Consider the following 20,418-nt stretch of genomic DNA (forward strand, 5'->3'; position numbering starts at 1 on the left):
TCCCTGGGCCTCACCTGGATTAATGACAGAATCTATCTCATCAGGACTCTTAAACCAAACACCATTTACAAACTCAGATGAAGACAACCTCCAGTAGGGTTCCCTGAGGTGCCGATCACACCGCCTACCGCTCGCATAGCACTTATGATGGTACAATACTAATTGCTTTCCAGATGCTTATGCAGTTAACCCTCAAAACAATGCTAAAGTACAGCTACTGGGATTACTTTACAGAGGAAGTACCGTGCCACAGAGATAACTTGCCTGAAGTCCCAAATTAGTGAAGTGATTGAGCCCAGATTCAAACCCTGACAACCTGATTCTTAAATTCACACTCTTAACCGTTATGCTATATGGCCTCTCAGGAGAGACTGTGAGCATGTGTGTGTGTGTGTGTGTGTGTGTGTGTGTGCGTGCGCACGCGTGTGTGTGTAAAAGAGGGGAATAGTGAGAGAGAGAGTACATTATTTGTATTTTATTCAGAAATACAGACACAACTGATGTTCTGACATCTCACTTTGCAGAAAAGAGTTCACAAACCAACAGCACGCAGAAAGAAAATGCACAGGACAGGGAGATGAGGAACTTCATAGGATGAGTAAAGACGTCAATTTAAAAAGCATTATTACATAAAAAGTCATTGGTATTGGCAATCGGTATTGAGCATGTTAACCCAAACCAGAAAATTCTCAGTAGCCAGTGCCCACTCCAGAATAAATTCAGGAAAGGTATTATGATCCCAAAGAAGACAGGCACACAGCCTCTATAATTTTTTCTTTAAATAAGGTGCCCTCTCAAAGTGAACCGAAAGACTGGCTTCCTGATTCTTCTTATAAAATCAACTTCAAATTAGACTAGCACATAAGATTGAGTGACTTATATTCCCCACTTTTATTTGGGGTTTGTTATTTAGATTTACTTCAGGGATGTAATGTTTCAAGGGTGAAATGAATGGTACTACTTACGAAACGCACTCTCTGAGTTACCAACAATTCCTAACGAAATTAAGGCTTCCATATGAAACAAAAATGAAACCTTATTATCAGGGTAGGACACAATTCTACCTGCTGTCACCTAAGACCCTCATCCTTACCTCCAAGTACTTCCTTTAGACTCTCCTATGTACCGAAATCTCACTCATCCTTAAAGGCCTGCCTCACATACTCTAGCTTCATTCAAGCGAATCTTTATTGATTAAGGAATCAAACAGAACTGACTTTTATTCCTGGTTCTACTGCTTGGGCCAAGTCATAGATAGCTTCGACTCTGTTATCTGCATCTGCAAAATGGGAATAATAGAATTTTCTTCACCAGGTTCGGAGGCATAAGTGAAATTACAACCAATGAGAAAACGAGGCTCAAAGAGATTAAGTAATTTGCCCAAGGCTACTTACCCAGTAGGTAGAAAATCAGGAATTTTAACCCAGATAAACCTGACTCCGATGCCTATGATCTTTCCACCAGACAATAATAACTTCCATACACAGAGGAAAGACAAAGAATTCAACCCAAGGTCTCATTTAAGAGGGTCAGTGTAACTGGTAGAAACTGGGCTCAGTCAGCACGGCTGAGTTCAGACCCTCGCGCCACTATTTCCTAATTCTGTGACCTTGAGCAAGTTACTTAACTTCTCTGTGCCTCAATTTTTCTCGTCTGTAAAATGAGGATAAAAACGGTACGTACCCCTAAGGTTAAGAGGATTCCTGAATTCAAATGAGAAGCATTTAACACATAAAAAAGCCCTCCGTGAACGTCATCAGCTACCATTATAAAAGCGAAACTGCGCTCCAGACCACCGACTACAGCCTCCAGAACTGGAGGAGAGCTGCTGAGTCGGGCACTGTGGCAGAAAAAGAAGTCTGCCAAAAGTGCAAGCGGTAGAAGAAACTCCAGCCAGCGGCAAGAGCACGAAAAACAGCTCTGGTAAATAACCGTATTCAAGGAACAAGGCACAGTGTTGGGAAACGGGCGGATGAGGCTGAACTTCTCAGTGCTACTTCCACTGAGAGAGAGATGACCAGCCTACCCTCCAACGAACAGGCTGCTGCTGAAAGTGTCCTTTTCACATGCAAAGATACATCAGTAGACAGTTTATGGAGGAACATTATTTCACGGTCACGTGCCATTGTTAATTCCCTGAATAGTTAACGAGCACTCACTGTCTGCCAGGCGCTCACGTAGGTGACACAGACACGGCAATGCACAAGGTGACAATGCGCATGCCGCGTTCCAGTACGAGGGACAGGCATAAAACGTCAGGCAGAAGCGGGCTAAGGGGTGAAAGCCCAACAAGGCGATGGGGGGTATTTTAAATGGGGTAGTTGGGGAGGACCTCTGGGACATCTGACAGTCCGTACGAATGAAGAGAGAGCAAGCAAGTCAGAATCCTGGAGAGGAACATTCTAGGGACAGGAAGCTGTAACTGCAGCAGTTGTAAAACAGCAACGTGTGACATGTACAGGGAACAGCAAGGTCAACGCAGCGGGAGCAGAGTGAGCCCAAGTGACTGAGGCGGACGGACACTGAGCAGATCAAGCAGGCCCTTGGGGTCAAAGTAAAAACTTTGGGCTTGAGGAAGCCACTGGAGAATGTGGAGGAGGGGAGCATCACGGTCTGACTGAGGCCTCAGAAGGATCATTCCATTCCTACGTGGGGGGAAAAGACTAACAGACGGCAAAAGTAGAAGCAAGCAGATGGTTGGTGTCTCAATCAGCCGGGCGCCTGATTCCGGCTGAGGTCATGATCTTGCCGTTTGTGAGTTCGAGCCCCACATCAGGCTCTTATGCTGACAGCTCAGAGCCTGGAGTCGGCTTCAGGGAGATTCTGTATCTCCCTTGCTCTCTGCCCCTCCTCCCACTCATCTCTGTCTTTCTCTCTCTAAAGTAAATAAATATAAAAAAATTTTTTAAAGAAACTTCCACAATAGTCTAGATGAGATGACACTGGCTTAGAGCAGTGATGAAATGTGGATTCTAATCCTACAGGATTCGGTAATGGATGGAATGTGGAGACAGAGAGAAAGCTAGGAATCCAGCAAAGAGGACTCTCGAGTGGTGGTGCCATTTGCTGAAGTGGGGAACAGTAGGAGGGGGGGCAGGTTTAGGACGAGGTGCCTAGAGTGGGGGAATCAATACTTCACTTTTGGTCACGTTAAGTTCAAGATGCCTATTAGACATCCAAATAGAAATGCGAGGAGACAGCAGAATGTAGTAGTCTAAAGTTCAGAGGTACTACTGGAGCTAAAGATAAAACTTCCAAGGTCATCACCATACATGATATTAAGTTATCAAACGAAAGAGATCCCTGGCAAGTGTAGACGGATTAAAAAAAAAAAAAGTTAGAAGACTGAGCCTTGGCCACGCATTAGGATATTCAACGGCATTTCTGTTGATTGATAAAAGGTTTCAAGAGACATAACACCATTATTTTTTAATTAAAAAAATACATCATGTAGGGGCACTGGGTGGCTCAGTCGGTTAAGCTCAGGTCATCTCATGGTTCAAGAGTTCGAGCCCCGCCTGGGGCCCTGCACTGACCATGCCAGAGCCTGCTTGGGATTCTCTCTCTGCCCATCCCCCACTCGCTCTCTCTCAAAATAAACAAATTTTAAAACTTAAAAAAAATACATCAAGTAAACAAACAAACAAACAAACAAAAACCAGACAGTTGAGAGAGTTTTACATCAAACCATTTTCCAAGGAATGGGGGCCTTGGTCGCATCTATACTACAGTATTTAAAGGAGCTCCAGATTTAAAGGAACATACTGTAGTGGGAAGATCAGGGAACCATGTAACTGAGGACCTGGGAGTCTTAGTTCTTGTTCCCTCCCCAGCATTTGATCCTGTGTAAATCGTTCCACCTCCCTGGGTACACATTTCCTCATGAAGACGATAAAACCAGCCTTCCTCACACACCCTCAAAGGAGAGGCAAGAGTGGAGAGACCTCTGCCTATTGAAACACATATGCAAACATAATATGATAACATTTTAAGATATAAATCAATCTTTTCCTAAAAAAGTCACTGGACAGCCATCCACCTTCAGATGCCTGGGAAAAATGGATCCATGCAAATAAGACAACTATAGGTTACATTTTTCCCCCTATAGGTTAAACTGTGATCCCTGGCCCCAGGCCACTGGTGGTCTGCAAAGGTTGACAAGATCACAAGTGCCAAGTTACATAACTGTGTAAATGCTCCCGACAGAACAATCATACTTGGGTTTTGAGTAAGGATAATTTATCCATGGGTTTTTTTGAAGCAAAAAAATAACCACAAAAATAGTAGCATTTTCCCCAATAATTCTGGTAAGAGAGAAGTGTGGATGTGTGTGTGATGGTAAGCAGTCGTAAATACAAGTGTTAGACCAGGATTTTTATTTGGACAAGCAAAGTCTGAAAAAGTTAAGGATCTGCTGTAGAAATTATGACAGAATTTGGTATATGCCCATAGCCTAATACATCTGCATCAAAAACAATGACAAATTTGGTAAAACTCTGCCATTATCAAATATACCTTTATTAGAATTTAAATGCCACTATGAAAGAAATTCCTCTCCTTTTCTGGTCTCCTTCCTGCCCCTATCTCCGCTGCTGTATTATGCCCCCCAAAATTGATAAGTAAACTTCTTAGAACTTTAGAAAAACAGCCTTGGACTTGAGCCATAACCACTGAATCCTATAAATGCTTGGCGGCACACCCTACGGAGTCTTTCTTAATCCCAGCTAAGTGAGCCAACTCACCAACAGTCAGGGTACAGAAACTGCCTTCAGCTTCCTGTAAACCCCTGGTCCACACCTAAAAATTTCACCTTAAAAGTCCTTAAACGAAAAGCACTGCATAATGACATCCTATTACCATCATCGCTGCTACCTGATTTCACGTTTCAGAAACCGGGCACAAACAAACATAGGAGAGCATCAGGCCAAACTTAATAAAATCTTCAGGAAGCCATATGTTCAGCACATGTGTGCTCTCAGCCCTCCAATCCCCACCCTCCTGCCTGGCCAAGCCCGGGGAAAGCCCGCAATCTCCACCCTCTCCCACTACCAGCATTCAAACCAGCCAACCAACCAACCAACCAAAAGGGGCAAGCAGGCTTGGTCCCCCGCTCACGTCCCCCCGCAGGTGTCTCCACTCCTCCCGTCAACGCCCTCAGAATTCTCTCCCTCTCATATGCCAGCCAGCCCGCCCCCTTCCCAGCGGACAGTTCCAACAACCGCTTGTCCCCACCCCGCGGTCCCCGAGCTCGCCGAACCTGTCCGCAAGGCCCCGGCCGCAGAACCTCAAGGCTCCCGCCCCCCATCCAGGTGAGGCCCACTCCCCGCAGCTCGACAAACCCCCGACTGCAAGCACTGCCCTATCCGGGTCCCCCCCCCCAAAGCCGGGGGAGGGGCGCCCTCCCCAGCGGGGTCTCCGAGCACGGGAAGCGCCTGCGGGGCGCGCGGGGCGGACTCCTCCGCCAGGGCCAGGTTCGGGCGCCGAGCACCGACGTGGCCCCGGGAGCGTGCGCGTGGTGGGGCCGGGCCCCCGGCGTCCCCTCCAGGCTGGCGGGGGGCGGGGGAAGGAGACCCGACTGGGCGGGGAGCCGCTCACCTCCCTCAGCGTGATCGCGGCTCCGCCCGGCTCCGGCTCCGTGCGGCCACTCCTCGGCGTCCCGCGCCAGCTCCGAATATATACCCTCATCCGGGGGGCCGGGGCGGCGGGGCGGGCCGCGAGCTGGCCCCGGGGAGCGCGGCCCCGGCCACCCCGCCCCTCTCTCGCAGCGACGAGTGGCTGCCGGCGCCGGGAGGAGCCGCCACCGCCCTCCCGGACACGTCAGCGCCGCGAGCGCCGGCGTTGACGCCGGCGCCGGGGGCGGGGCCTGGCCGGAGGCGGGGCCTTCGCGGCAGCATTCCCTGGCCCAATGGGGGCAGCGCTGGGAACCCGGTCCGCAGGCAGCCTCGCCCCTCGGCGCGCAGCGGGCGGGGAGAGGTGTGCGCAGCGTCAAGCTGTGGGACGTGACCGGAGCCCCGGGGCTGTCGCTCACGCCCTGCTCTGAGCGCCCTGGCGTCACCGGCTGGTCCCGCGAGGTAACAGCCCGCGGATCCTGGTCCCCGCCTGGCCCTGGCTCGGCCGCACCCCGTAAGCAGAAGCGGATCGGGAGTTGGGCGGAGAGCGGTGTCATCCAGCAGCTGGTGGATTTCCGACCGCCCGTGAGGCGGGTTGCGAAATGCGGACGTCGCTCCGCACGGACCCTGGAGGGCGGACCTGGGGCACTCTCCGACCTTGGGCTGGCCTTGTTTCGTCTCGGATTAGCCGGATGCCCGGAAAGGCCCCGACTGGCCTTCTGCTTTATGACATTTTAGGTCCCCAGCGCGGGAAGCCAGGCCCGCTTACTTTTGCACAGTCACGAAAAGAGAGGACTTAAGTAATGAAAAGCGCGCTAGTGAGAATGAGCCCAGGCGTCCGTTTTGTGTGATGGTGGACTTAACCTCCTCAGTATTCGACACGAAACTGTTGGTTGCTGGATGACCTTCATGACCATTGCACGGCCGCCGTTTATAATTGCCTGTTGCATACCGTCAGTCCTGTTACATAACCTGATGTGGGTGTACACATGGCAGTTTATATGCTCAGCCCTGGGCTCCTAAAAGCTGCGTTTACATTTTGAGCTGCATTGCGCTTTGCACGGTGTTGCAAGAAGTCCAAATGTTGAGAATAAAAAAACAAAACAAAAAAACAGATTTAACATAACACCTTACATAAAGAGTATCAGGCATTCGGGTGCCTTTCTTCTACCTTATCAAGTACCAGGGTCTTTTCATTAACTTTGTCGTTTGCACAATCACCCACCGCTTTAAGTAACTGAAAAAAAGTAATGCTGGTAGATTCATATTTAGGAGCTAGAATATTCTCCATTTTTCATGATCCCAGAATGTCATCCATTTATTTGAAAGATTTATAGTATAGTCGTTAAGAGCAGGGGATCTGAAGACAGAATTCCAGCTTTTTTATTGAGTGTGATCTTTGGCAAGTTCATTAACTCATGCATCAATTTTCTCACCTATAAAATAGAAACAATAATAGAAATGCCCTTAGGGTTGTTGTAAGGATTGAACCAGTGAATACAAGCAAAGAGTATAGAACAGAGTGAATGAACACTAATAAACATCAGTGATTGTGATTTGAGTGCTTACTCTATGTCAGTTGCTAGTTCTAGGTCCTGGATACCTTTCCATAGTATCACCATTGCATCTTGTTATTTGGATTCCCAGTACCATAAGGAACATTTCTCTCAAATCCTTCATAACTGAGAAGAACAAATTCAGTCCCATTAATATGCTCAGGTTCCACTTAAAGAGACCTAGAAGCCTGCCCACAATGACGTAACTGAATATAGATAGCATTGTGACCTTAAATGAAAGGAAGAGAATTTGCACAGTTGCTTTCTAAAAATATACTAATTGTCAGGCGCCTGGGTGGCTCAGTGTTTTGGCTCAGGTCATGATCTAGTGGGTGGTGAGTTCAAACCCCACGTCAGTCTCTGTGCTGACAGCTCAAATATAAATAAACATTAAAAAAACATTAAAAATAAACATTAAAAAAATTAAAAAATATACTAATTGTTACTCTCCCATGTTTCTACTCCCTGACAAATATAGGAGAGTTTAGAAAAATGCAAACTGGGAGATGCAGATTCAAAATCACAGTTAAACATCCGACTTCGGCTTGGGTCATGATCTCACGGTCTCACGGTCCGTGAATTCGAGCCCCGAGTCAGGCTCTGTGCTGACAGCTCAGAGCCTGGATCCTGCTTGGGATCCTGTGTCTCCCTATCTCTCTGCCCCTCCCCAGTTCGCACTCTGTCTCTGTCTCTCACTCTCAAAAATAAGTAAACATTTAATATATATATATTATATATATATCACATATATATATATATAATATATATATAATATATATATATATATCACACAACCTCAGAGGCTATGTGTCAGCTTAACAACTCTTAACCTCAATTTTCTGCTCATAAAATGAGGATAATACCTACTTCGCATGGGTGTAGTACAAATTAAATGAGAAAGAATCTAAGAGTGTCTGGAGTATGAGAGGCATTCTATACATCTTTGATGAATGAATGAATAAAGAGCAAAATCATTATTAAAGAGTCCTTTAAATATACAAGGTAGCATTGGGGCCCAGCACAGTGTTTTCAATGAACTATTATAAAATCAAATTTTTACTTTTACCCTTTCTGCTCAATTTTTTTCCTACTTACTATGCATAAGAAGGGCCTTAATCTCATCTCGCCAGATAAACATCCAGAAACTTGTTACTCTGAAGAGCTATTTCTGTCCGTTAAGGTGTTTTTTATATACAGCTGATCCTTGAACAAAGAGGTGGTAAGGGGCACCGACATCTCAGGCAGCCGAAACCCTCATATAACTTTGACTCCCCGGAAACTTAACTAATTCAAGGTTCAACTGTACATGGTCATTTAGGAGACAATAGCACCCAAATTAAAAAAATTCAGAAGGGCATACAAAAGAAGGTCTTATGTTTGGGTCTTTTAGGGACAATGGGATTATAGTACTTTTTATATTCTTTTGGATGCTTTTTTTTTCTAAAATGTTCCCCAAATTTCTAAATTTTTTCTAACTTTTTTTTTAAACCTCTAAAGTGAAAAGTATTTGATAATTAGAAGAGTATATATTTCTTTTAATTTCAGAAAAGCAGGTATGCTGGGGCTCCTGGGTTTCTCAGTCGGTTAAGTGTCCGACTTCACCTCAGGTCATGATCTCGCGGTTTGTGGGATCGAGCCCCGTGTCGGGCTCCGTGCTGACAGCTCAGAGCCTGGAGCCTGCCTCAGATTCTGTGTCTTCCAGTTTCTCTGCCCCTCCCCTGCTCACACTCTGTCTCTCTCTGTCTCTCGATAATAAATAAATGTTAAAAAAAAAATTTTTTTTTAAGAAAAAAGCAGGTATGCTACTTAACAACTAAAAGAACCCGCTTGTTTTTCACACAATTGTATGGGACATGAGCCCACCTGTCCACACTTTCCTGTGTTGTACAACCAAGGGCGAGCCACCCAGATTTTTCAAACAGCGGACTGGCTTAGTGGGGCGCCTCCAAAGGGGTCCTCCCTTCATTGCCCTGAATGCGAGGGCCTCAGCTAGGTCACTGAACTTCCAAAAGGACCCAGGTTCCTTCTCAGAAGTACATCCAATAACCAGGAGAGTCTGGCTCAAAGAAAAGTTCCATAAAGTAGGTCTGAGCATTCATGAGATCACTGTTTCCAAGAGACAAACACATGGGCGGTGGAGGGATTAGGGCTTTGACTTTCCTGTTGACAGCTTCCTAGGACATGAGTACTTGTTCCCCCAGGAGATCATCCCGATTTACTCAGCTCATCACTCCTCCCAAGCCCTAACTTTTCTGTAGCACAGGGTGTGCTTCAAAATACTGTGAAATAACAGATACAGCCTGTTCGATGACTTTTTTTTTTTTTTACTGAAAGTACAGCCCCTCAAAACCGACTGCAATCGAGGAAGTACGAAAATAACAAAGTGGAATGAGCTGGGGAGAAAGTAAACAAGAGGGTGTTGGTGTGCAATTAAGTATGGAGACGTACAGCCTCAGTATTCCACCTTAAGAAGGTCTGTATGATGCAGGAGAGTGGACTTGACATTCCATTGTGGTGCTGTTGGCTAGAGATTATCCGGCCCACCTCCCTTAATTCAGAGATAAGGAAACCAAATCTCCCAAAAGTGAAGTGGTTTCCCCAAGGACAGAATAGAATAAATAGGTAATTACGAAGCAGGAGCAAGATTAGAAGTCAGCCGTCTATTGCTATGTAACGATACAAATGTCTCACTACCATTAGGGACCCTGGGTCAAATCTTTAATGCCTACTTTGGGGGGCCCATTGGAGTGGATCTTTCTAATGCACAGTTGTACTATCCCCAGGGGAAATCCCTCAGAAACTTAGCCCGAAGTGGCTTCTGGCCTACACTGAAACCAGAACCTTAACATAGTTTGTTCCAAATCTGCCCCCCAGCCCGCCTATGGCTGCATGACCTTTAACACCACGGTTTCTCAGATGTGAAGTTTTTCAAAATGTGGCTTCTCAGCTCTACTGGTAAGGGCTGCATGTTTGGATCTATTGTGCATTTTGTCTCCCAGGCTTCTCAACTCACTATGCAGGACCCACAAAGGTCTATCACAAGTCATTAGTGTTGGCGATGTCTCCGATCACCTATTCTTTCTTTAGGAATCTACAACAGATGAAATTTGCTTTATATTTTCCAGGTAAATAAGGAAAAGATAAAATGGGACATCGCCTCCAAGAAATCGCAGGCACAGCAACAAGTCCCTCCCCATTTTTTTTTTTTCGTTCCAGGCTCCACAACTCTATTTGGCCTGTGTTACTTCGTGTTAATAGAAGAAAGACCCCGTATCTCAGTGAAAGTCTCTGAAAGTGCCAAATGGCTTGGTTTAGAAATGGAGTTACAAAAATATAGACTCAAAACTTACTTGGGTGGCGCCTGGGTGGCTCAGTCAGTTGAGCGTCCGACTTCGGGTCAGGTCATGATCTCACGGTCCGTGAGTTCGAGCCCCGTGTCCGGCTCTGTGCTGACAGCTCGGAGCCTGGAGCCTGCTTCGAGTTCTGTGTGTGTGACTCTCTCTCTCTCTCTGCCCCTCCCCGACTCGTGCTCTCTCTCTCTCAAAAATGAGTAAACATTACAAACAAAGCTAAAAAAAAAAAAAAACTTGCTTGGGTTCTCTGACCTGCTGGGTAATTATTTCCTGTGTCATTGATTCACTGACTTTGTTTTTGACTTAACATAATAGAGAAGAGTATGGACTTGGAAGGCAGAGAGCATGAGTCTGAGTCCCGGCTCTGTAGTTAATTAGCTGAGAGGTCTTAGAGGCGTTCATTGATATCTCTCTCCAGTCTCCTCCCATAATGGAGATAATAGTTGGGCCTACCTACTAGGGTTGCTGTGGGGATTAATATTTTTAAAGTGCTTAGAATAGTTTCTGACTCAGAATAAAAACTCTTAACTTTCAAAAAAAAAAAAATACTATTTCCTGGGGTGCCTGGGTACCTCGGTCACGTAAGCATCTGACTCTTGATTTCGTCTTGGGTAACGATGTCACAGTCATGAGATAGAACCCCATATCAAACTCCATGATGGGCTTGGAACCTGCTTGGGATTCTCTGTCTCTCGCTCTCTCTGCCTTTCTGCGCCTCCCAGCTCACTCCCTCTCTCAAAAAGATAATAAATAAGTAAATAAATAAATAAATAAATACTGTTTCCTAAGTTTGGCTTGTTGGGTATCAGGTATTGAGAATTGGATGGTGTGCCAGACAGACTCTAAGGTGACACCCATGATTCCTGCCTCCTGGATTGTATAATCCCTTCCCCTTGAGCATGGGAAGGACCTGTGACTTGCTTCTAACTAACTAAGGAGAAGGTGATGGATGTCACTCCCGTGAATACATTATGCTATATGACAAAAGTAATGGGTCCCATAACTGGGTTGCATTAAGACTTCTTGCTAGAGGACTCACTTTCACTCTTTGGCTGGGCCTTAAAGAAACAAAATGTCATGAAGCGAACTGCCTACAGAGAGGCCCATGTGGCAGGGAACGTCACACATCTTCCAGAGCTGACAGTGGCCTTGAACTGGCAAAAATAGAGGCAAACAAATACCCCCCCTGGAGTTTTCAGTCCTACAAGGAAATAAATTCTGCCACGACCTGAGTGTTAGAAGTGGATTCCATCCCAATCTAGCCTCCGGATGAGGATGCAGCCCAACTGATACCCTGAGTGCAGTCCCGTGAGCCCTGGACACAGAAAACCCACCTAAGCCCCGGCTGGTATTCTGACCGCAGCTTTTTTGAGAGACCCTGAACCAGAATAGGTTGGAGAAAAATGTGCGACCATTCTGACTGGTCTCACTTTAAATTCATAACCACTATGCCAATACTAGACGCTATCTGCCCTTGTCCACTCGTGTTGCCTTTCTTCTAGGTGACTATTTCACACACGTTGTCTCTCAGAACTCTCTGATTACCTTGTCCCCCACATTCACTCTTAGCCGATATCCTTGCTTCTCCTCGTTGAGAAAACAGAGAACTTGCACAAGCCCTTGCCACCCCATCCATTCATCTCCCTCTACTATGCCCATATTTTTATTTTATCTCCAAGTATTGGGAATAAACAGTCCGTGGTCCCGTCCCCCACCTATGAGCCACAGCCCATCTCCTCCTGCCGACCCAAGGATATCACTCCAGGACGTGGCTTGCTAATAGGTATCTCAAAATTAACATGTCTAACTCAACTTCTGCTCTATTCCTATTATTCCTACACCACTCCCTCTCCCTCCAAAAAACCCAATTTCTTTCAATCTTCCTTATCACTGTAGTAATTCCATGGTCATGGTTGCTCAGGCAAAAAACCTGAGAGTCATCCTTGGCACTTTCTCTCATCTGGGATCTGATCCACATAGATCCTATGGGCTCTGTCTTCAGCGTGGACGCAGAATCCCACCAGTTCTGCCCATCACCTTCCCCCATTCTGGTCCAGTCACCATCACTGCTTACCTGGATCGTGGCAGTAGCCGCCTCCCAACAGGCCTCCTTGCTTCTACCCTTGCCCCTCTTCAGGCCGTTCTCAATGGAGTAGCCAGAATGATCTCTGCTCAAAGCCCTCCCATGGCTTCCCATGTCAGTTGGAATAAAATGCAACATGGTCAAACAACCCACAAAGTCTGACAGGGTCTCCCCTACACACACTTTTCTCCCGACCTTTTCCCTTTGTGTTCTCCATATCCTGCCCTGGTTTCCCAGACTCTAGTCACACTGGAGCTTAGAATCGGTCCTGAGAGTGGTGGGAAGTTTCTGATGAGTTCTCTAAGCCATCTTCTCTGCCTGTAGAGTGGGGCAAGAGATAGAAGCTGTCAAAGGCCTGCGCACCAGGCTCTTATGTTATACAGTTGATGAGTCTTGCTGACCCCCCAGCAAGGGCACAAAGGACCCCTTTGCACAGCTGGTATTGCTTGAAACTCCTTTCTTATTTTCCTTTTTGTAGTGAAAAAAAAAAAAAAAGTAAAAGCAGAAAATTCAAATACTAGAAATTTTTAGTATTTTTAGAAGTTTTTCTTTTTTTTAACTTTTTAAATATTTATTTACTTGAGAGAGAGAGAGAGAACGCAAGTGAGGAGGGGCCAGGAAAGAGAGAGAGAGGAAGACACAGAATGGGAAACAGGCTCCAGCTCTGAGCTGTCAGCACAGAGCCTGACACAGGACTCGTACTCAGAAATGGCAAGATCATGACCTAGGCCAAAGTCAGACGCTTAACCGACTGAGGCAACCAGGTGCCCCCAGAAGCTTTTTCTTAATTTTATTACACAAGTATTGCAAACATTAAAATTCAGAATGCAGAAAAGAGAGAAGGCAGGAGGGGAGGGAGGAAAGTCAGGAGGAAGGAAAGCAGCGGAGGGAAGAGGGAGAGACAGAGAGGAAGGAAGGAAGACAAAGGTAGAGAGAAAAGGAAATGAAAATTACCCCAAGGGCCTGCCACATAAAACAGTTCCTATTCACAATTATGGTTCTAAGTACTATTTATTTGTTTATTTATTTATTTATTTATTTATTCATTTAGCGTGCATCAGTGGGGGAGGGGCAGAGAGAGAGGGAGAGTCCCAAGCAGGCCCCGTGCTGTCAGTGCAGAGCCTGACTCAGGGCTTGATCCCACAAACCATGAGATCATGGGTCGGTTACTGACGCCCCTATGGTTCTCAGTACGTCTTAAACTACCACCACCCTCACCCTGCCCAGGAGACTGGGAGGGGCAGCACCTTCTCAGAAAGTCGGATTTCACGTGGCCCATCACACCCCGCCCTAGCTGAGCTCACGTCCCACCGCCAAGTTTTAGAACAGACACCCTGGAGTTTGCTTACAAACCCATGACTCTTGTGGCATTTCACTGGAGTAACTTCCGACTAAGCATGTCTTGGCCATAAGGCTGCCATTAAAAGAGATTCTTTTCTTGATAGGAAAAGAGCAAACACAGTCGTGCTGTATTTTCTGCAGTCATAATGAATAAGCGATAAAATATAAACAGGTCACCCAAGAATAGAACAAATCCTTTCCACTCTTCCACTCGCAAACATCCATCGTTAAATGACATCGTGATACGATTCTACTGATATCCGAGTGTTTTTATTTTTAAGTTTATTTTATTTTTTTTTGAGAGGGAGAGTGTGTGTGCAAGTGTGCACAAGTGGGGAGGGGCAGAGAGAGAATCCCAAGCAGGCTCTGCACTGTCAGCACAGAGCCCGATGCGGGGCTCGAACTCACAAACGGTGAGATCATGACCTGAGCGGAAATCAAGAGTCCAACGTTCAACCGACTGAGTCACCCAGGCAACCCCCCGTTTGTGTTTTTTAAAGGCTGGTGTGTCCTTTTATTTACGTGTCACTGAATATACTTTTCTATTAATATTAGGTTTTATCAGGTTCTGTTATCACTATTATTTTTTAAAGTTGTGATATTTTGTCTGGAGCTCCCTTTTTATTAAATAACTGTTTAAAGACTGTTGTTTATTGTTAGCTACAAAAGACAGGTTTAGGCCACAATTTAGTACACAGAAATAGTAATTTGCTAAAAAGTAATTTAGAAAAATGAAAATATAAATGGAACTTAGCAAATGGCAGTTGGTGACTCACATGATTATAGCTGGTTTCCATTGTTTTTAGGATGAAGAAAGCAAGCATCAAATTAACACAACAATGTAAATTATTTCCAATTATGCACTTGAAAGTGTTCTGACCACAAAAATTAAGAACATTTTCTGAAAATTATTTTGGCCATTTTTTTTCATCACCCATTTTCTTCACAGTCTAATAAAAGCATCTATGAACTATGTGCTAAACATGATTTACTGTTATAAGATGGGCAGATTTCCAGGGGCACCGGGGTTGGTCGGTTAAGCATCCGACTTTAGCTCAGGTCATGATCTCACGGTTCGTGGGTTCGAGCCCTGCGTCGGGGTCAGTGCTGACAGCTGGGAGCCTGGAGCTGCTTCGGATTCTGTGTCTCCCTCTCTCTCTGCCCCTCCCCCACGCTCTCTCTCTCTCTCTCTCTTTCTCTCTCTCTGTCTCTTTCTCAAAGATAAACATTAAAAAAAAAAGGGGGGGGGGCAGATTTCCAGAATTTCAATATTAAACAAATGGACTTGACATTTGCTAAGCACAGTGAAGGACATTTTGGACAAATTAAGTCCAAAATTTGCTTAAATGATGTATGCAAATCCTTTAGTAATTTATAAACTAAACTATAGATAAATTTCCATTATTTCTTAGGTGCTTAGAAACATGAAGTGACTTTTTCCTGTGGATTCTCCCACCCCGCGTCACCTCCTTACAGCCTGAAGTACGTCTTTTCTACTTCTTGAAGCAGGCCAGCTAGCAACAGTTTCTCTAAGACTTTTTTTTTTTTTAACTGGGAATATGTTTATGTTTTTACTTTCATTTTTTTTAATGTTTATTTATTTTTGAGAGACAGCGAGAGCGAGCACATGTGGAGGAGGGGCAGAGAGAGATGGAGAGAGAAGGAGAGAGAATTCCAGGCAAGCTCTGCACCACCAGCATAGAGTCCCATGCGGGGCTGGAACCCGTGGGTTGTGAGATCATGACCTGAACCAAAGCTAAGAGTCGGTCGCTCACCTGACTGAGCCACCCAGGCGCCCCTATCTGGGGATATTTTTTTTAAATATGAAATTTATTGTCGAATCGGTTTCCATACCACACCCAGTACTCATCCCCACAGGTGCCCTCCTCCATGCCCATCACCCACTTTCCCCTTTCCCCCACCCCCCATCAACCCTCAGTTTTTTCTCAGTTTTTAAGAGTCTCCTACTATAGATGCTGGAGAGGATGTGGAGAAACGGGAACCCTCTTGCACTGTTGGTGGGAATGCAAATTGGTGCAGCCACTCTGGAAAACAGTGTGGAGTTTCCTCAAAAAATTAAAAATAGACCTACCCTATGACCCAGCAATAGCACTGCTAGGAATTTACCCAAGGGATACAGGAGTGCTGATGCATAGGGGCACTTGTACCCCAATGTTTACAGCAGCACTCTCAACAATAGCCAAATTATGGAAAGAGCCTAAATGTCCATCAACTGATGAATGGATAAAGAAATTGTGGCTTATATACACAATGGAATACTACGTGGCAATGAGAAAGAATGAAATATGGCCCTTTGTAGCAACGTAGATGGAACTGGAGAGTGTTATGCTAAGTGAAATAAGCCATACAGAGAAAGACAGATACGATATGGTTTCACTCTTATGTGGATCCTGAGAAACTTAACAGAAACCCATGGGGGAGGGGAAGGAAAAAAAAAAAAAAAAGAGGTTAGAGTGGGAGAGAGCCAAAGCATAAGAGACTCTTAAAAACTGAGAACAAACTGAGGGTTGATGGGGGGTGGGAGGGAGGGGAGGGTGGGTGATGGGTATTGAGGAGGGCACCTTTTGGGATGAGCACTGGGTGTTGTATGGAAACCAATTTGACAATAAACTTCATATATTGGGGAAAAAAAAAAGAGTCTCCTATGGTTCCTATATGGAATTATATACACAATTCCATTGTGTATATAAACCACAATTTCTTTTTTTTTTTTAGATTTTTTTTTAATGTTTATTTACTTTTGAGAGAGAGAGAGAGACAGAGCACGAGTTGAGGAGGGGTAGAGAGAAAGAGGGAGACACAGAATCCGAAGCAGGCTCCAGGCTCTGAGCTGTCAGCACAGAGCCTGACGCAGGGCTCGAACTCACGAACCGTGAGATCATGACCTGAGTGAAGTCGGACGCTTAACCGACTGAGCCACCCAGGTGCCCCAAAACTACAATTTCTTTATCCATTCATCAGTCGATGGACATTTAGGCTCTTTCCATAATTTGGCTATTGTTGAGAGTGCTGCTATAAACACTGGGGTACAAGTGCCCCTATGCATCAGCACTCCTGTATCCCTTGGGTAAATTTCTAGCTGTGCTATTGCTGGGTCATAGGGTAGATCTATTTTTAATTTTTTGAGGAACCACCACACTGTTTTCCAGAGTGGCTGCACCAGCCAGGCTTCTCAGAAAGAAAAGGGAGATGACCCAAATAGATAAAATCATGAATGAAAACGGGATTATTACAACCAATCCCTCAGAAATACAAGCAATTACCAGGGAATACAATGAAAAATTATATGCCAACAAACTGGACAACCTGGAAGAAATGGACAAATTCCCAAACACCCACACACTTCCAAAACTCAAACAGGAAGAAATAGAAAACTTGAACAAACCCATAACCAGGGAAGAAATTGAATCAGTTACCAAAAATCTCCCAACAAATAAGAGTCCAGGACCAGATGGCTTCCCTGGGGAATTCTACCAGACATTTAAAGCAGAGATAATACTTATCCTTCTCAAGCTGTTCCAAAAAATAGAAGGGGAAGGAAAACTTCCAGACTCATTCTGTGAAGCCAGCATTACTTTGATTCCTAAACCAGACAGAGACTCAGCAAAAAAAGAGAACTACAGGCCAATATCCTTGATAAATATGGATGCAAAAATTCTCAATAAGATACTAGCAAATTGAATTCAACAGCATATAAAAAGAATTATTCACCATGATCAAGTGGGATTCATTCCTGGGCTGCAAGGTTGGTTCAACATTTGCAAATCAATGAATGTGATGCATCACATTAATAAAAGAAAAGAACCATATGATCCTGTCAATCAATGCAGAAAAAGCATTTGACAAAATTCAGCATTCTTTCTTAATTAAAACCCTCGAGAAAGTCGGTATAAAAGGAACATACTTAAACACCGTATCTGGGAATATTCTTAACGTGCCTTCATTTTTTGAGGTATAACTCTTACAGCATAAGAAGGCCACTCATTTATGTCTGAGCAAATCTGCTAATTGTAGGGATAATGCCATTGGATGTGGGTTTCTCACTTTCCACCCAAAACGAAGAAGCTCCCTCCAGCCCTAATGCTTTCATAGCCACCCCGCCTCAGTCACTGCAGAATCAGGAGGGCTGGGAGGGGAAGCACCCCCCCCTCCAAGAACACGGCAGACACACACTGCATGTGCAGAACCTCAGCACAGTCTCCTAAATAAATGCTTCTTGGTTTTTTTTTCTTCACTCTTTTCCCAGAGCCCTGAAATAATTGTGTTTCAAAATTATTGTCTACTTTTAAAGTTGTTTGGGGGGGGAGGGGGAAGGATTTGCTGCTTGAAATGCTGCTCTCTGAATAATACAGAATAGATTCTCAAAGGGTGTAACTCTTAGAACAGCCACTGATTTATAATTTTGGCTGCTCAGGGCAGCAATGGAGATGCTCCCATCCTATCAAAGAAGGTTATTGCTCTAGAATGCTCATTTTTACTTGGTTTTTCTTGCCGGAAGTTCCTTTTTTATCAGAGATAACAGGGGGCTTACATTTACTGAGCAAATACCAGGTTACTGGCATGCTACATTCTCACATGCACAATTTCTCTTTGAAATAATGATTTTAGGGGCGTCTGGGTGGCTCCGTCGGTTGGGCGTCCGACTTCAGCTCAGGTCATGATCTCACAATTTGTGAGTTCGAGCCTCGCGTCAGACTCTATGCTGACAGCTCAGAGCCTGGAGCCTGCTTCAGATTCTGTGTCTCCCTCTCTCTCTGCCCCTCCCACGCTCATGCTCTGTCTCTGTCTCTCTCAAAAATAAATAAAACGTTAAAAAATTTTAAATAAATAAAAATAATGATTTTAAGCTTTTTATAACCTATAAATGCAATATGTACTTGTTTTTTTTTTTTTAATGTTTATTTACTTATTTTGAGAAAGAGTGCGTGTGAGCAGGGTAGGGGCAGAGAGAAAGGGAGAGAGTCCCAAACAGGCTTCTGCACTGCCAGCACAGAGCTCGACATGGGGCTGAATCTCACAAACCATGAGATCATGCCTGGAGCAAAAACCAAGAATCAGGTGCTTAACTGACTGAGCCACCCAGGCATCCCAATATGTACTTTTTTTTTTTTTAATGCTTATTATTTATTTTTTGAGATAGAGAGACAGAGCGCAAGCAGGTGAGGGACAGAGAGAGAGGGAGACACAGAATCTGAAGTAGGTTCCAGGCTCTGAGCTGTCAGCACAGAGTCCGATGTAGGGCTCGAACCCACAAACCATGAGATCATGACTTAAGCCAAAGTCAGACGTTTACCCGGCTGAGTCACCCAGGCGCCCCTCCCTGGTAAGAAGTTTTTTTTTTTCCTGGTAAGAATGCTTGTTCTTAAGGGTTATACCTAGGATCATAATCACCCCATCTAGAATACATATATTTTTAAATCTGGTGGCCCTTTTTACTACAAACAATGTCTTCGGATGGGAAATATCCAAATGGGAAATACAACTTTCATATATCATCCGAATTCACTGGACTAGAAAGCGAGGGGTTCTGCTAGCCAGCAGGCTCAGGCAGGACGTGCCACTGGGTTGCTAACTCAGCGTCACCAGCCCAACCTGCCCTCTTCTACCGATGGCCTTGGAGCATTCATCGGGTTGTTAAGTTACTGGACTTACCCTTTACTGAGAAGTTTATTTTTCCATAAAAAGGCTGTGGTTTCAAGTTGCTACGGAGCTTGGGAAGGGCAGAACACCAAGGGGTGCGGGAGTAATGAGGGGCCCATGAACTCGGGCCACCACGAGGTTGAGACGCGTCACAGTCAGATCCAATTCATGCCCGTCATTCCCAGCCTCTTGCTTTCCCTTGGAAACTAGAAAATTAATGTCCCAGATCATGTTCCTGGAACTCAAAGAAATAGCGTGAGTAATGAGCAAGTGTGAATTTTATCAAAGAAATGTAGTCAATCTACGTGGAGCATACAGACGTGGGGCACACACAGGAAATCATTCAGTTTCATTGAAGTCGGTTGTGAAAAGTATAATTACAGAGAGACTTAGGGTTTGAAATTCAGGCCACCCTGGGGACAGACTGAATGAGGCCACAGAATTTTACTCCTGACATATTAAACAGCTTCAGAACCATTTGGCCCCCACAGGGTTAGGGATAGGGTTAGGGTTAGGGTTAGGGTTAGGGTTTTAGGGTTAGGGTTAGGGTTTTAGGGTTAGGGTTAGGGTTTTAAGGTTAGCGTTTTAGGGTTAGGTTTAGGGTCAGCGTTTTAGGACTAGCGTTAGGGTTAGGGTTAGGGTTAGGGTTAGGGTTAGCCCACACCTACATCAACAGTGAAATATCCTTGTCAAGTAATCATAGCCCACTTACTGAGTTTTTCATTTGTAGTGATAGTCTTCTTTGACCTTTTCACAGAGCTTTAGGTTATAATGAAAATGAAGGGTTCTTTGTCTTGGAAGGAAAAAATATTCTT

At 45.0% G+C, this 20,418-nt stretch overlaps 1 protein-coding gene across 6 annotated transcripts in view; it reads right to left on the reverse strand.

Moving 5' to 3' along the window:
* UAP1 (UDP-N-acetylglucosamine pyrophosphorylase 1) overlaps positions 1–5,842 on the reverse strand; it is a 48,841-nt gene extending 42,999 nt beyond the window's left edge. For 4 of the 6 annotated variants that reach the window (XM_049635259.1, XM_049635260.1, XM_049635261.1 and 1 more), the window contains exon 1: positions 5,596–5,830. The gene's annotated coding sequence lies outside the window, so the exon portion shown is untranslated. Of the gene's footprint in view, positions 1–5,595 lie in introns of all 6 variants that reach the window. The other 2 variants (XM_049635263.1, XM_049635262.1) reach the window with 2 other exon arrangements.
* Positions 5,843–20,418: the final 14,576 nt, after the last annotated feature.

The sequence above is a fragment of the Panthera uncia genome, chromosome F1 (assembly GCF_023721935.1).
Source record: "Panthera uncia isolate 11264 chromosome F1, Puncia_PCG_1.0, whole genome shotgun sequence".
In the NCBI taxonomy this organism is placed as follows: Eukaryota; Metazoa; Chordata; class Mammalia; order Carnivora; family Felidae; genus Panthera; species Panthera uncia.